The sequence below is a fragment of the Nicotiana attenuata genome, chromosome 11 (genome assembly GCF_001879085.1).
Source record: "Nicotiana attenuata strain UT chromosome 11, NIATTr2, whole genome shotgun sequence".
NCBI classification, from domain to species: Eukaryota; Viridiplantae; Streptophyta; class Magnoliopsida; order Solanales; family Solanaceae; genus Nicotiana; species Nicotiana attenuata.
In genome coordinates, this window is record NC_031999.1 from 19544868 (window position 1) to 19556948 (window position 12081).

Genomic DNA, 12081 nt, shown 5'->3' on the forward strand with positions numbered 1-12081 from the left:
TCCAAATGTCCTGAATCTAGCCACAAGAAATACAATATGATCAATATAGGCTAAATGAATCAATTTCACAAGAAAAATACCAAATTATTGCCAAAATCCGAAATTGACTCAAACCCGGCCCCCGGGACCACGTCTCGAAATCAAACAAAAGTCACAAAACCTAAAAACCGATTCACTCACGAGTCTAACCATACTAAATTCTTCAAAATTCAACAACATTTGCCCCTCCAAATCCCCAAAATCCACTCTCTAATTCTCAAGCCCTAATCTCTCAAATTTCACCTCAACACCACACAATCTAGGTGGAAAAATCAATGGGGAAACAAGATTTATGATCAAAATCAAACACAAGAAGCTTACCACAGAATTCCCTTTGAAAATCCTCTTCAAAATCGCCTAAGCCCGAGTCCAAAATGTGAAACAAGACTAAAATTGCGAACCCTTATTTTTAAATATCCTGCCCAGGTTTTTCGCATCTGCGGCTCATTCACCGCATCTGCGGAACCGCTTTTGCGGACCAAGTTTCGCTTCTGCGGAAAATCATTAAAAACCCAGCCTCCGCTTTTGCGATCAGTTGACCGTATCAGCGATCATCGCAGGTGCAAAAGTCCATCAAAGATCATATCATAGGATATCAACTCAATATGGATAGTTCAATCTTGACTAAAAAGTCATCAAGATATAACAGAGGCATTTAGTAACTTGTTAGAATTTAACATAGAAATGATATGGAATGAATAATAAGGCATAAAGGATTCACTTGAGTGGTCAAGGCTTCCACCTTTATGCTCAAACTCATCATCATCGGATTCTATATCAGAATCAACTAAATTTCAGTGAATTTAGCATAATCTACATGTATGCAATCAAGAAAGAAACATGAGAGGGTAACCCTAGGGGGATAGATCCGTTTTCAAATGCCACACGATATATAACTCATGCCATAACAGTAACAATATCATTATAACTGCATGTTAAAGACCTCGTGCCATAAGAATAAGAATACCACAACAACTGCATGGAAGAAATCTCAAGCCATTTCCAAATTAATCCGCTCAATATGTCCATATATGCCATAATCATATCAATCCGAAATAACATTTCATCATAAAATAGGCATATTCTCACAATTAATCAATGAGGTGCACAAGGACATAATAATAAAGTGTGGATGTGTGCGTGATACATGAAACATGACTACGACCAAATCAAGTATAACCAAAATTTCAGAAATAGCCCATCTTGTCCAATTAAATGTCATGACCCAAAACCCAACCAGTCGTCATGGCGCCTAACACACTTGCTAAGCAATCCAGATATGACAATAAAGAACGAAAATAGCAAAATTTACAAAAATAACATAAGTTTGAAACCTCAATATAACAAAATAAAATTAATACATGATAAATCCCCTAGAACTGGTGAATACAGAGTCATGAGCTCTAATACGAAAATACGAATCTGAAATGACCAAATACAATACTGTCTGAAATAAAGACAACAGTACATAGGAAAAGAGACGTCAAGACTACGGTCGAGAATGCAGTTCTACCTCGTCTGTCAATGATCAGCTCAACTACAAGCCTCAGCTACTGATAACTGGGTCTAACACCTGGATCTGTACAATTAAGTGCAGAGTGTAGAATGAGTATAACCGACCCAATGTACTCATCAAGTATCACAACTAACCTCAATGAGGTAAAAGAAGAAAGAATTATGAAAGATACTTGCTATAACCTATACCGTTTTATCAATTTAACAAGTATAGAATATTAATGTGATGAAGTCATAAAGCACAGAAAGGACCCTGTGTGTATGTGTGCGCAATTACTCAAGTTCTCTGTCCATGGCAATTTTATAGCATATAGAGATTATGTGCAAATAAATCAGGTAATTAACCATGGAAATTGCAAGTAAAGATGAAGTGCAAAATTCAAAACAAACACTGGACAGATTTTCCTCAATAATTCCATATTCGTACCAAACCACCGATCATTTTTCCTCAAATTCGCGTGTACACAATCAAGATAAAAACATGAGAGGGTGACCCTAGGGGGATGAATCCATATCCACATGCAGCACGACCAGTTCGATGTGGTATTAGCCTGACGTGGTCACAGGCTCAATATCATAATCCGTCTGGTCTGATCACAGGCATAACAACATAATCCATCAGGCGTGGTCACAGGTATAACAACACAATCTGCCCGGCGTGGTCACAGGTATCCAATCCAAATCCTATCACACATAAGCAAATATACAAGAATACATGTATATGATGAATGAATATCAAATTTCATGCTCCTGGACTGGTATAATGATATGCTAAAGTGTAAGCATGTTCAAAGTGTGCTATCATATCTCAAATCGACAATTTCATCACAGAAATAGCAATTATCAAACATGGCTCAAATAGTTCACAACACAGTTACAAATATGAGAAACATCATATCTTAAAGCTTAACAGTAAATTCTAGTCATATCATAGCCTAAGCACTATGTCAAACATGGATAGATACCCCGTGCTCGCACATGGACTCAAACCCCACACATATATGCACCCATAACACGTAGCTATCACAAATAATTCAGGAAACTAGTGCCTTAACCAAGTTTAGGTAATATACTTACCTCAAGCAAGTCAAGTCACTCCTCCAATAAGCCCTTCCCGCGTGTATCGATCTCCGGACGACTCAAATGTAGCTAAAACAACTTAATGCCATCAATAATAGCCATAGGACACAATTCTAAATGATAAAAGCTAAAGTCTTGAATCAAATATACAAAGTCAACCCAAAAAGTCAACCCCGTGCTTACACCCTAGAACCCGAAGAAATTCATAAATCCCGAACACCCACTCAATTACGAGTCCAACCATACTAATTTCATCCAATTCCATCAACAAATCGACCCTCGAATCAATAAATCTCACTCTCTAATACCATGGTCTAAAATTCCCAAATTTACTTCAAATTCACATAAACTAGGTGTAATAATCAATGGTTAATCAATATTTATTATGAAAAGTGATTAAACTTTACTTACCTCTTCAATTATAGCAAAAAGTCTCCCAAAAATCGCCCTTAGCTGTGCTCCGCAATTCCAAAATGAGAAAAATGACCAAACCCTCGCCTTTTATGTTACGCCTAGCAATTTCGTACCTACGACTCACTTAACAATATCTGTGGTTCCGCTTCTGAAGAAAAGTGGCCGTATCTGTGGCTTCCTCCAAAATCCAGCCTTTCGCTTCTGCGGATAATGATCTGCACCTGCGATAGCACTTCTGCGCAAATTCTTCCACATCTGCGGACAACCTCCTCTAGCCTCACCTTCGCTCCTGCGACCCATAGGCCGCACATGCAGCTCCGCATCTGTGGCTCCTTATCTGCATCTGCATTCCTAACCTTGCCAAGCCTCCTTCGCTTATCGATTATTCAAACATACCTGTGACACAGTCCACCGCAGATGCGATCACACCAGAAACCATAAAGCTTCAGCATTAACACCAAGTCCAAAATGAATCCGAATTCAATCTGAATCACAACCGAGGCCACCGGGACCCCATCCAAACATATTAACAAGCCCTAAAATACAATACAAACTTACTCGAAGCCTCAAATCACATCAAACAACATCAAAGCTATGAATCGCACCCCAATTCAAGCCTAATAAAACTAATGAACTTCCAAATTCTAAAACTAATGCCGAATTATATTAAGCCAATTCTGAATGAGCTCAAATTTTGCACACTAGTCCTAAATGACACAACGGACCTATTCCAACTTTCAGAACCAAAATACAAACCTGATATCAACAAAGTTAACTCACGGTCAAACCTCTAAACCTTCTAAACCATCAACTTTCCAACTTTCGCCAAAAAGCATCAATTCAACCTACGGACCTCCAAATCAAATTCTGGACATACGCTTAACTCCTAAATCACCATGCGAAGCTATTAGAACCATCAAAACCCCATTTCAGAGTCGTATACACAAAAACCAAACTCCGGTCAACTCTTCCAACTTAAACCTCCAACCTTGAGACTAAGTGTCCCAATTCACTCCAAAACCAATCCTAAACATCCTAGCAAGTCACATAGCCACAAGTGAACGTAGGGGAAGCAATAAATAGGGGTACGGGCTATAATACACAAAACGATCGGCCGTGTCATTAAATTCTCCCCCTCTTAAACCAATGTTCGTCCTCGAACGGGTCTAGAATCATACCTAGAGCCTCAAATAGGTGTGGATATTTGCTCCGCATCTCCCGCTTAGTCTCCCAAGTAGCTTCTTTGACCGGTTGACCTCTCCAATGAACTTTCACTGATGCTATATTCTTCTACCTCAACTTTCGAACCTGCCGGTCCAAAATGGCCACCGGCTCCACATCATAAGTCGAATCCCCATCCAGCTGTACCGTGTTGAAGTCCAAAATATTTGACGGATCACCATAATACTTCCGCAACATAAAAACATGAAATGCTAGGTGAACACCTGATAGACTAGGTGGCAATGCAAGTCTGTAAGCCACCTCTCCCACTCTTTCAAGAACCTTAAAAAGACCAATTACCGAGGGATCAACTTGCCCTTCTTACCTAACCTTATCACACCCTTCATGGGGGGAACTCTAAACAAAACCTTCTCACCCACCATAAATGCAACATCACAAACCTTCCTATCAGCATAACTCTTCTGCCTGAACAGTGTTGTACGAACCTGCTCCTGAATCACCTTCACCTTTTCCAAGGCATCACTGACTAAATCTGTGCCCAACAACCTAGCCTCCTTAGGCTCAAACCAGCCAACCGGAGAACGACATCTTCGCCCATAGAAGGCCTCATAAGGAGCCATCTGGATACTCAGCTAAAAACTGTTGTTGTAGGATAACTCTACGAGTAGTAGAAACTGGTCCTATGCACCTCCAAACTCAATGACACGGGAACATAAAATGTCCTCAAAGATCTGAATGGTGCGCTCGGATTGTCTATCCGTCTGAGGATGGAATTTTGTTCTCAACTCAACCTGTGTGCCCAACTCTCGCTACATTGCTCTCCAAAACTGCAATGTGAACTGAGTGCCTCGATCTGAGATAATAGACACGGGCACACCATGAAGGCAAACAATCTCATGAATGTAAATCTGAGCCAGCTGCTCTTAAGAATAGGTAGTCATCATTGAAATAAAGTGTGCGGACTTAGTCAACCGGTCCACAATAACCCAAACTGCATCGTATTTCTTCAAGGTACGTGGTAAGCCTACCATAAAATTCATAGTGATGCGCTCCCACTTCCACTTCCGTATCTCCAACCTCTGAATTAACCCTCCCGGCTTCTAATACTCATACTTCACTAGTTGATAATTCAAACACCGAGAGACATAAGCAACGATATCATTCTCCGTTCTCCGCCACTAGTAGTGCTATTTCAAGTCACGGTATATCTTCGTGACACATGGGTAAATGAAAAAACACAAGCACTGAGCCTTCTCAAGAATCAAATCTCTCAACCCATCAACGTTTGGAATATAAATCCGGACTTGAAGCCGCATAACGCCATCATCACCAACCACAACCTCCTTAGCACCACCCCGCTGTACCGTATCCTTCAACACCAACAAGTGAGGATCATCAGACTAGCGAGCCTTGATATTCCCTAACAACAATGATTGTGCCACAACCCAAGCAAGAACATGATTAGGCTCTAAAATATCTAATCTCACAAATAAATTGGCCAGGGCATGCCTGTATATTCATGGCTAGTGGCCTCTCTGCTACCGGTAAATAGCCAAACTGGCCATACTCTCAGCTTTACTACTCAATACATCGGCCACCACATTAGCCTTCTACAGATGCTATAATATGGTGATATCATAGCCTTTCAGCAACTCTAACTATATCCGTTGCCACAAATTAAGGTCCTTCTACTTGAACAAATGTTGGAGACTCCGATGGTCAGTATAGACCTCATATGGAATGTCGTATAGATAGGGCCTTCAAATCTTCAACACTTGAATAATGGCTGCCAACTCTAGATCATGCACATGATAATTCTTCTCATGAACCTTCAAATGTCGAGACACTTATGCAATCACCCTATCTTCTGCATCAACATTGTTGTTGGTCCAAGTGAAGGTTTGTTTTGAAGATTGACAAAGGAAGCTCAGGCATGAACAAGGTACATCCCTTGTGTGCATATACATGGGCAAATTCGAGCAAGTGGGATGCACTTGAAGGAGATAAGCTTAACTTGGTATAATTGATATCTCCTGATCGAAAAGGCTGCATAATTGATAAGGAGAAGGACTCCTTAATCAAAGAGAACACTATCCAAGATAAGGGAGGAGTTAGAAGTCGAGATCAACTAGAACTCTTCCACCAAGGAAGAGTACCATTAGAACTCTTATTTTCTACTCTACTAATTCTACAAATCGCAGGATATTCTCACTTTATAGGTGATGCACAAAAGTAGAAGTTAAACGTGAACTGAGAGCATAATAGCAAGGCATTTTGCAAGCAGTTCGTGCGTGATTAAAGTGTGCAAATCTGAAGCTACATGAACCAGATAGAAGAACTAGTTCCAAGTGTCTGTCTTTTATTCTAGTTCAATTGTAGTAGGTGTTTTCATATTTTACCTTTCAGCTTTATCTAGAGGCAATTGTACCAGGCACTTTGAGTATTCAAGTTAGAGTTAACTTGAAGTTGTCGCAATAATTAGAGGTTGTTTGACACAACGGGATTAGAGTTAATCCTAGGTTTACAAAAGTGTTTTGTAAATGCAGTTTTTGGCTCAGTGATTTAGTGGAGAGTTTGGGAAAATCCTATTGGGAAGTAGGTCGTGATTTTTTCACCTTTTGAGCCAGGTGTTTTCCACGTAAAATACTTGTGTTCTTTACTTTACGCATTTACTATTTTAGCAATAGCAGGTTAAGGAACACTTAGAAGAACAAGGTCCTTCCATAATCAGTTTAAGTGAAAAATTGGACACCACACAAATCACCCCCCCCCCCCTCTTGTGTGGTATTGAAGTTAAAACATCAATTGGTATCAGAGCAGGTTATCCTTGAAGAGGCTAACACCTTAGGAACAGATCAAGATGAGTGCACCACCTGGAAACTGGGAAGGGCAATCTACTGCTAGGCCACCACTCTTTAATGGCCAGTACTACTCTTGGTGGAAAAATAGGATGAGAGATCACATCATCAGAGAAGACTATGAGCTATGGGACATTGTCGCTGATGGTCCCCTGACTACCATGAAGAAAAATGCTGAAAGAGTTGATGTGCCAAAAACAAGAGCTGACTGCAGTGTTGAGGACTTAAGGAAATGGGAGAAGAATGCTAAGGCCAAGAAATGGCTTGTGTGTGGACTTGGTCCAGACGAGTACAATAGAATTCAAATCTGTACCACTACTAAGGAAATTTGGGACACTTTGCAAGTGGCTCATGAAGGAACACCTCAAGTGAAGATGTTCATAGGAACACTACTGTATTCTCAATATGAGAATTTCACCATGAAAGAAGGGGAAACCATCCTGGAGATGTATACAAGATTCACCACACTAACAAATGAACTTAAGTCTCTTGGAAGGATTATTCCTGAAGAAGACAGAGTTAAGAAGATTTTGACAAGGGTTTTGCCAGTCACTTAGGAGAGCAAAATCACTGCCATTCAGGAATCAAAGAACATTGCCACTCTTAAGTTGGATGAGCTAATTGGAAATCTCACTACTTATGAACTTAGAAGGCAAACCATGAATATGGATGTACCCAAGAAGGAAAAGATCATGGCACTCAGAATCACTGAAGGTTCTGAACTAGAAGATGATGAAATGGCCATGATCACAAAAGACTTCAAGAAGTACCTAATGCGAGGAAAGGGTCCTTCAAGAAGTGGAAGCTATAGCAAACCAAGGGTTCCTGAAAAGCAAACCAATGAGGGGTGCTACAAGTGTAGGAAGACTTATCACCACATGAAAAACTGCCCTCAATGGGAAATTGAATGGAAGAAGGAAAGAGCTGAATGAAGAAACATGAAGAAGGAACAGGTTCAACCCAAGAAGAACAAAGGATCAACAAAGGCTATGGTTGCTGCTTGGGGAGAAAGCTCAAATGAAAGCTCAGATGATGAAGATGGAGATGAACAAGCACTTATGGCCATTGGACAATATGATGAGGAATCTGAGGTAAGTATAATACATCTCAAAGACAAGATTAAATTTTTGTCTAAAGAAAGGCTATCTGAGTTACTTCTAAATTTTATTGATGAATCTGAGGATCTAAATAATGAAAAGGAATAGTTGTCTAAGGAGTGTGTGATTTTGAAAGCTAAGTTCAAAAATCTGGAGCTTAGGGCTAATGAAAGTGAAAGTAAAAATGCAGTATTAAAGAATCAGCTTCATGAACTTGACACTACTGTCCTAGAGCTTAGATCTGAAAATCTAAAATTGAAAGTAGGAATAGGTAAAAAAAAAGCTGATCACACACAACTTACTTTAGAAGAAAATGTAGGAAAAATGAAAGATGAGTTGTACAAAAGAGATGAGCAGATAAGAGTCCTAAAGGATGATCTAAGCAAGGTCAAGCACGAGCTAGACAGAACCTGTAAATGGAACATGTCCTCCGATGCACTTTCATGGCTACATGAATACCATAGTAGCAACAAGAGAGGACTTGGCTACGGGACCCCTGCACCTAATTGGGATCCCAAAAGCAAGTACCTCACACTTTCTGAGAACAAAATTTGCACACACTATGATAAAACTGGTCACTATAAAAGTGAATGCATTGCAAAAGAAAAGGCTAGTCAAAAGAATAAGAAATTTGTTAAAGGGAAAAATAGGCTGCCAAGTGGGGCTAAAAAGAATCTGATACACCCTTTTTCCTATAGAAATGGACCCAAACTAGTTTGGGTTCCTAAGACTAACCCATGATTTTCTTTTGTAGGTCCATGTGAAGGGGAGCAGCCAAATATGGTACATAGATAGTGGCTACTCAAAGCATATGATAGGAAGCAAGAACCAGTTCCTTTCACTTAAGGACCTCAAATGAGGTAATGTCTCCTTTGGAAACGGGAAGAAAGGTGAGATCACTGAGGTTGGAAAGGTAGGTAAGACTGATTCTCACCCTATTGAGAATATCTACTTGATAGATGGCCTAAAATACAGTCTAATCAGTGTATCACAATTGTGTGATAGAGGTAACTTGGTAGCATTCACCTCCACCAAATGTTTTGTGATAAAGCTTACCACTGACAAGATTGTTTTGCAGGGAAAAAAAAGTGAACAATATATATATTGTAGATCTGTCCACACTTTCAGAAAATGAACTCACTTGCTTAAGTGTGTTGGACAATGATCCCCTCCTTTGGCACAAGAGACTTGGACATGCAAGTCTGAGTCAACTCAACAAATTAGTCTCCAAGGACCTGGTGATAGGGTTGATGGCTACGAGTACCATTGTCTTTAATACAAATGTACCGCCAGTCAATGAGATTGAATTAAGACGTACATTTAGTCTATTTGACTCATTTTAAACAATTCGATTTGGTTAGTGTCATTTCGAATTAAGTCAGTTTGATTTACAAGATTTTGGGTGTATAAACAAACGCACGATCATATGACTAAATGATTCTCCAATTCAAAATCAAGAAAAAATTGACATTACACATATAAGAATAGAAAATGATTACTATCACATTCAAATACAATAGTGAAAATCTAGAAAAAAATGGAAGCAAATATATAATTTAAATAAATAATAAAAAATTGATTGTGCAAAGAGAGAGAAAATACAAAGATAATTTTTTTTCTTATAGAAATTAAGAGAAGGAGCAAAAGAAAAAAAGGAAAAAAAGAGGAACAAGTACCACAAAAAAAGTGAAAGTCATCATATGTTAAACGGAAAAGGCCTAAAAATGCCACTCAACTTACAGAAATGGCCTATCGATGCCATCCGTTAAAAGCTTGATATTTCCATGCCACTACCGTTAGACATTTGGCCCATCTATGCCATTACTTGACTAACGGCTGATTTTTCTTTTAATATTTATAAGACCCACATTTCCACGTGTCCTGTAATTATTGGTCCGGCTTAACCCATGCCCTACATAATTTTAACTTTGGTTAGGCCTATCTACCCACACCCTACCTGGTTAAAACATACCCAAATCATTAACCCAAACCTAATTTCAACCCAAATCCCTTTCACTCTCCGGTCGTCTCTTTCATCTGTATCATCAAATCTACCATCTCAGAAAAGCAAAATCTGTTGATGAGCATACCTAATCTCGAGAATTCAAGTCACTGATTAAAATTGCATCACCAACATTGAACACTAAATAGGTTCCTTTGCCATCAAAGTTCGAATTGCCAAGAGAATTGCTTGAACTTGACACGCTAAATGATCCAACCCTACCACTCATGCCATTAATAGACTTACTTCCACCATTTCCTCCAACAAAACTAAGTGCTTTACTACCATTTCCACCTAAGAACCTTGCTGCAGCTGACCTAACTCCACTGCTCACTCCAAAACTTGATGATGATTGGGGCTGCGCCTGCATCGGTTATCCTTGAGATGAGCAAAGGTTACTCGAAAAAAAATTACTTTTATCTCATTGGTGGATACTCGATTTCGGGTAAAAAGACAGATAATAGATTTTCGATTCGGAGTTAAAAGGCAGATAAGAACAAAACCAATTTACTGTAAAACTCAATTATTCAAACCCCCAAGAACATACCTTGAACTTGAAATTAACAATCTTCTTGGGTGTGTTTTAACCGGGTTGAAATTAACCTTGAACTTGAACTTGAAATTAACCTTCTTTGATGAAAGAGATTTGGGTTGAAATTAGGTTTGGGTTAATGATTTGGGTATATTTTAACCGGGTTGGTTTTGCGTAGATATGCCTAACCAAAGTTAAAATTATGTAGGGGTTTAGTCGGACCAATAATGACAGGACACGTGGAAATATATGTCTTATAAATATTTAAAAAAAAAAAATTCAGTCGTTAGTCAAGTAATGGCATAGATGGGCCAAATGTCTAACGGTAGTGGCATAGAAATAACAAGTTTTTAACGGATGGCATCGATAGGTCATTTCTGTAAGTTGAGTGGCATTTTTAGGCCTTTCCGTATTTTAAAGTGTGAAGGCATGAAAGTTTTGGGTGGGGATGGGCCCCCTCTCTTCTGCGTATATCCATGCTCTGGTGATATATTTTTGGAATTTTTACCTCCTATAGCAAAGGTTAACACCTTATTTATTTTAAATAAATACCATTTAAAAAAATTATACTCTGTAGATACCTTTTAATGTTTATAGCAAAATATCTAATTTTAGTTACCTCCTACTAGGGGTGTACATAGGTCGGGTTGGTTCGGATTTTGCAATTATCAAACCAAGCCAATTGTGTCGGGTTATTAAATCTAAAGACCAAGCCAAACTAATAAAACTCGAGTTTTTCAATATCGGTTTTTCTCGGGTTTTCAGGTTTTTCGAGGTTTTTTCCGGTAAAATCTTCGTAGCACAAAACATATAACTTGTGCACAAAATATTTCTTTAATCCTAGTAAGATACAACTATATAAGGTATTTTCCAAGAAAATAATAAAAAATATGAGATGTATCATAGCATTATCCTAAATATTCAACAATAAAGATAATAAAATTATGTACTATAAATATTGCTAATTAAAAAACCATAATAAAAATAAACATAACCTGAAAATACTAAGTCATGCTAAAATAAGTAGACTAATAAGGGAGTATTAATTATCTAAATTATTGCAAAACAAAAAATAGATATTCAATACATTGCCGTTCGTAGTATTGAATTGAATATTTTTTGTTAGCATTAGTATTGATTTGATTATGGTTTGGGCTTTTGTAAGCATTATTTAAGTTACTAATATTAATGGCTATAAAACTTATTGGAACATTCAAAAGTTCTAAGTCCAACCTTGAAATAATACTTTAAAAGATAAAATTATGAAAAAGTTTAAGAAATATTTATAAATTACATCACAATAAGTATATTTATATATTAAATATATCTAAAATTTCTATATATGTAATGTCGGGTTGTTTT